This window comes from Chanodichthys erythropterus, chromosome 8 (genome assembly GCF_024489055.1).
Source record: "Chanodichthys erythropterus isolate Z2021 chromosome 8, ASM2448905v1, whole genome shotgun sequence".
Lineage (NCBI taxonomy): Eukaryota > Metazoa > Chordata > Actinopteri > Cypriniformes > Xenocyprididae > Chanodichthys > Chanodichthys erythropterus.
In genome coordinates this window covers 34,476,322-34,482,569 of record NC_090228.1, presented here as the reverse complement: position 1 = coordinate 34,482,569, position 6,248 = coordinate 34,476,322, and positions in this window count along the sequence as shown.

Sequence of the window (6,248 nt, the reverse complement as noted above, 5' to 3'; positions counted from 1 at the left end):
ACGTAAATGGAACAGACTAGCAAGTGCATGTCATTGCGTCATTACGTCAGTGAAAAGGTCTGCTTTCGGCACTAAAAAATGGAAGTGCAAACGTTACTGGTTTGGTTGCTGTACAGTATTTTTTTTCCAAAATGGAAATGGAGATGGTGAGGCAGCATCGGCGTCAGGCTCGCAGGAGGAGAATTTTAATTTGTCGCCACCTCTGCCGTCAAAGACGTGGGAGGGTAAGTAACGTTAACGCTCTTATAATTCATTTAAAAATAATTACATCCATTATGTCATGGGTCAAATTGACCCGCACTGTTTAAACACACTTGAATCAATATGATTAAAAAGGAGTTTATTGATTTAAAACGATTATACTGCCTGAGTGAACAGAACTACGTCCATAGCAACGCTCTGTTTTTCATGGCAACGGTGTGTTATACTTGAGGTGGTCTGTTATCTAGAAATAACGGACCAGAATTCAACCAAGCCATGTAATAATATTTCATTTTTAAAACTATATATAATTTAAGAACTATTTGTTAAAGACTTGTCCTATCTCACAAACAAGATTTTTTTTTCTAAGCTTTTTTTTTTTTGAGCAAAATGATCCCTTCAGTCTTTCTCTCCACATTTTGGACATAATGTATGTGTGTGCTTTCGCATATGTATTTATTGCATTGTTTTACTGTCTTGTCGAGATGAGCAGAGCTGGCATCTTTTCCATTGACGCTTTTATTTTGAGAAAATAAATTGACCCACAACATAATAGGAGTGTTAAGCTTATTGACTGGTAATATTCTAGCTGTTAAAACACATGCAATGGTAAAATATGTGACCAACAAAAAAAGCCTAGGCTAAATGAATTAAAAATTACAAGGTGAATCATAAGTAAATGGGAACAGCTTTAAATCCCCCTCTGCAAATCAGTTGAGCTGATATGTTTAATAGTTTAACAAACATTAAATAAATGGCAAAACCGAAATTATACTTAAACCTTTCTCTCTTCTACATCTGTAGTTCTCAAACCTGTCCTGGGGACCCCCCACCACTGCACATTTTGCATGTCTCCCGCATCTAACACAGCCAATTCAATTCTTGCAGTCTCTACTAATTAGCTGATGAGTTGAATCAGGTGTGTTAGATGAGGGTGACATGCAAAATGTACAGTGGTGGGGGGTCCCCAGGACAGGTTTGAGAACCACTGTTCTACATGTTGTACAGGCTCGGCACTACTATGCCATCAATTCCACATTGCCTGTACTGCAGCGGTACTATGGAGGGGACGACACTCAGACAGACTTCAGGCTGGGCAGAGAGGCCATGCAGCAGCTGATGGTGGCCCTGAAGACTGACAGGCAGCACGGATGGGGCCCGACCCTGGAGACACTTGTGTTCCTGTTCTGGCTGGCAAACGGTTCAGCCTACAGAGTTGTCTCCAGGGTCTTTAGCATGCCTCTTCCCACAGTGCACAGAGTTGTCCACAAGATGGTGGATGAGGTGGTGGCTGTGCTACCCCAATTTGTGCACTTCCCTCGCACACAGGAGGAGCTCCAAGTGGTTGGGGATGGTTTTGCTCGCTTGGCTAATCACCAAGCATTTGGCAAGGCAGCAGGGGCAATAGATGGCTGCCACATAAGAATAAAATGTCCCAGCGGCCCTGATGGTCACGATTACAACAACAGAAAGCTCTTCCCTTCAGTGGTGCTCCAGGCAGTCTGTGACCATCTTTGTGTGTTACCCAGGAAGTGTGCATGATGCACGCATCCTCAAGAACAGCCCCATCTACACTAGGGGGACTTACCCTCCGCCTGGGTATTTGCTCCTAGCTGACGGTGGCTACCCATGTCTACAGAACCCCTGTGCCCAGTTGCATAAAGCACCTTAAGTGTAATTTTCCCTTAAGATCGCCCTTATGTTTCCCTTAAACTTAAGGGTGTTGCAGAAAATAACCGTTAAGTATTACTTAAGGGAAATTCTCAGGGTTTATGACGTTTCACCTAAAGAAACCCTTAAGTATGTATTTTTCACTTAAGTAATCCCTTAAAAAACCGTAAGTGTTGCATAAAGCCCCTTAACCGTCATTTCCCTAAGTATAACATAAGGTTAGGAAAACTTCACCTTAAGTGTTACACGGAGTGAGCAGGTTCAATCCAAGTCTTCTAACGAGACATGATCGACCGCTTTATATGATAATAAATTGTACTTTAGCGGTTTATTCACATAAACATTAATGAAATCACATATGTAGCACATATCTTATATGGTCAACAGAAGCGCAAACGTGCGTGCATCACAAACAAACCTCATTGGTTCTTGCGCGCACGTTTGAGCTTCCGACACAGCCGTAATCATATGGATGTCTTTCAATAAATGGACATAAATGATGAGAGAATATTAAAAATATCTTTATTTGTTATCCAAAGATGAAAAGTCTTATGGGTTTGGAACGACATGAGGGTGAGTGAATGACGGCAGAAATCTCAATTTTGAGTAAACTTTCAATTTCTCGTCTGGTCGTTTTCTTTCATATTTGGTTTTCTTTTTGTTTTCCTTATCCATCTTATGTTGTTTTCTGTGAAAACTTACCACGATATGATTTAACAAATAACGTGTCCATGGCAACAGTAGAATTTTTTAACGGCAAAACCTGGGTTGCTGTCGTTAAACACTTAAACTTTTCACTTAGGTAAGGGAAACCGTTAAGAGATTATGTGCAACACCCTTAAGTCATTCCCTTAGTTAAAGGAAAAACTTAAGGTGCTTTATGCAACCGGGCACTGGCCCTTATCACACCATATAAGAGGCCAGTGAGAGGCATGGCAGAGCAAAGGTTCAACTACCATCATTCCAAAGGTCGCACAATCATTGAGCGTGCATTTGGAATGATGAAAACCCGCTTCAGGTGCATCTTTTTAGAAGCACTTGAAGTACATACACTGTTTGTCCCTAAGGTAATAAATCATTGCAATACTTCTGTAGTGGATTTCTTAATCAAATCATAGTATCTTACTCAAAATAACAGTTAATGCTTAACAACTTCTAAAGTCACACTATCTTCTGTGTTCATGTTTTTTCACATCTCAACAGTCTTGTATCCTTTTGGTCTGCCTTGTGCACAGGTGGTGACGGCGTGTGTAATTTTGCACAACATTTGTGTTGGTGTCGGGGATGTGCTGGAAGATGTTGTGGAGGAGGACAACCAGCCACCTGGGGAGCTTGATGGTGGGGAGAGCCAGAGTGGAGCTGCTTGGCGGGCTGCGCTGACCAACGAGGTGTCTGCACTCCACAAGGAACCTCTTGACCATGACTATTTTTGCCAGGTGAATAATTAAGTGTGGACTATGACCTGCTGTGCTTACATCCAAGTACATACAACACCACCATTGGTAAGCACCCATACAGTCAAGAAGGTAAAAGAAATATACTTAATGTACCAGTGATGTACTGTATTATGGTCTTATCTGACTATAAAAGTACATTAAGTATATTTTATTTACCTTCAGTGATACAATATTAAATATACTGCAAATATCGTAGAATCAATTATCATCTTACATGACAGATTGGATTACCACTGGACTAACCTAAACTTTCTTCTTCTGTCTGCAGCCTTGAAGCAACAACAGCACTGATTCATGTATATAGTTGTCAATATAGAAATTTTTAAATACATTTTTTTTTATGTAACAAAGATGAAATTAATGCTTTTTGTAGAGCTTGGAATATCGAATCACAAAATGTAAACAAGGGTGAAGATATTGGTCAAGACATTGTTTTGTTTTTCTATTGCGGTCTAAAGAACAAGGTTTTTAAAAAAAATGGATATACAGTTTATATGAAATAATTAAGGGGTAAAGACAAAACCAGTTCAATTTAATTGACTTTATTTTTCCACCAACCATCTCTAAAAGCAAAAAAAAAGCAGTTTGCCCTCTCTCTGGCCTCTGCTTCCCTTCTCTTATCTGCCTCCCTCTGGTATTTAATATCCTCCTTTAGAAGCTGTAGGATTGGATCCTCTCGCTCCCTTCTCCTCTGTGCCCTGCTCTCTCTTTGCTCCTGTCTCCTCCTCTTCATCCTTGCCTCTCCCTTCATCTACCTCTTGTGCAGTGCTTGGCCCTGGTTTTTCCTCTTGGATCGAGGCAATAAGGCAAGGGGGCGAGATTGCTGCAGACTGCCCTAATGCCTCGTCCATGAGGGCAAACCAGGGCCAATTTGCTGCGGTCGCCTTGCCATCCTCTGTCCCTTGACCTGTGGCAGGACACTTACATTCCTAAACAGTGAAGATAAAAAATGTGATGATGTACACTACCGTTCAAAAGTTTGGGGTCAGTACGATTTTAAATGCTTTTAAAAGAATTCTCTTCAGCTAACCATGGCTGCGCTTATTTGATTAAAAATACTACAAAAATCAGTTAAATATTATTCCAGTGTAAATCAGCTGTTTTCTATGTGAATATACAGTAAAGTGTAATTTATTCCTGTGATCAAAGCTGAATTTTCAGCATCACCAGCCTTCAGTGTCACATGATCCTTCACAGATCAGTATAATGTGAGGATTTGATGCTCAAGAAACATTATTATCAATGTGGAAAACAGTTGTTAGTCTGTCAGTTGTACAGTTTTTTTTTTTTTTCAGGATTCTTTGATGAATAGGAAGTTCAAAAGAACAGCATTTGTTTGAAATAGAATCTTTTGTAACATTATAAATGTCTTTACTGTCACTTCCGATCAAATTAATTATTCCTAAATAAATAAAAGTAATTCTTTCCTTCAAAAAATAAAATTCTCACTGACCCCAAACTTTTGAACGGTAGTGTATTAGTACTATTGTACACTACACTCAGGGCAGGACTTAGGGTGGTGGGGGCCCCTGGGCTTGAGTCACTTTCGGGCCCTACCTTCTATACATTACTTTAAATAGAACAAAATGATACATACACAAGCTATGTATTAGAGCTACACAATTCTGGATAAACTGAGAATAAAAATAGAGATCACGATTCTGAACAAACAACTAAACAAAATAACATAATTTATGTTTATTGCTGAAGTCTATAAAAATGTTTAATTAATCTGAATCAATTATTAAAAAAAACTTGGGTTTGAATGAATGATTCAATTCCTCAATCAAATACACTTGTTTCATAGATGAATCAGCATTTTTAACGAATCTCCTGAATGAACGATTCAATGACAAATGTTTTTTAAGTCATTTGTCGCCATCTGGTGGCGTAACAATATAATCGATCCAATCGTTATTTAAAGTGCAAAGCTACTTTCAAAAGGTGACTAGTACAGTATAGTTACATGTAAAAAAAAAAAAAAAAAAAGACCGTTATAATTTATTTATATGATCAATGATTAAAAAAGTTTTTCTAATAAATAAATAATGATTAAAAAAGTTCAAAGTGATCATGGTGTTTATTGCAATGCACAAATATCTTGGTCAGAATGAGAATAAAACACTTATTTACCTGGAAAACATATTGAAAAACAAACAAATACCTTGTAAGGTTGCAATCATTACAAATCATTTGTATTACATATAAATAGCTAAATCTATGAGTGTATAAATCTTTAAAAAAAAATTCTTGGTAAGTACTGACATATTGTATAGATTATATACATCTCCAGTATACATATAGGCAGTGTTAGGCTGACTTTGACCTACAGTATGTCTACTACATCACATAAATTACAATCTTAGAGAATAATATATAACAAAATTAAATAAGCATTTTCTCATTACCATGGCATTTTAAAGATCATTAGATGTAATTTAGTACTCTAGCAAAAATACATAAATAAAACTTCATAGAACATGCCTAACTTTGTTCAAATTTAGTGGTAGGCTAAGATAAGATAGCAATTTTAATATAGGAAGTGCCTTCAATTGCAAGAATATAGCAAAATAACTCATTGAACAAAGTGCAAGATAAATTGTGTGTGTGTGCGTGCAGTACGTAAGTGTTGTAGTGAAAAATCTAAACTATGCACACACATTAGAAATGTACAGTCAATAAAATAAAATAAAAATAGTACACTATCATATCTTAAGAAAGCAAGACATCAACAACAGAATCCAGAGGCTGATCATTTAAAACAACAACAACAGGCAAGGTAGAGAAAGAGAGAGAAAGGTAATCAGGTTATGACTTCATGTATGTCATCTCATTTTAAAGATATTAACATAGTACTATTTAGAAGTGGCATCTTCTGGATTTCTTTGCAGCAAAGTCTTTGATCAAATCAGTAAAATC